Consider the following 301-nt stretch of genomic DNA (forward strand, 5'->3'; position numbering starts at 1 on the left):
TAGTAACTGTTCTTAAGTAATTGTTCTGGATATTCTTTCGTTTTTAATCGTGATTGGAGCTTTTTCTGAAGTCTCGCTTCAGTCTCGCTTTGATCTCTGAATTAATGAAAGGGTACAGTTTTAAAAGCTGAAAGTGAGGTTAAGAGGTTCGTTGCCTTCTGATCATGTGTGAAGCGATTTGTGTTAGTGTTCTCCCATGATTAAAAACTCGACTCAATCTCGTGTAATGAACTTGGTATTGATAAAACTTCGTCATAAGCATTATTGCTTACTTTAGTCGTGCATTTTAACATTGGCTTGA

Source organism: Frankliniella occidentalis, unplaced genomic scaffold (assembly GCF_000697945.3).
Source record: "Frankliniella occidentalis isolate FOCC.00 unplaced genomic scaffold, Focc_3.1 Scaffold68, whole genome shotgun sequence".
Classification (NCBI taxonomy): domain Eukaryota; kingdom Metazoa; phylum Arthropoda; class Insecta; order Thysanoptera; family Thripidae; genus Frankliniella; species Frankliniella occidentalis.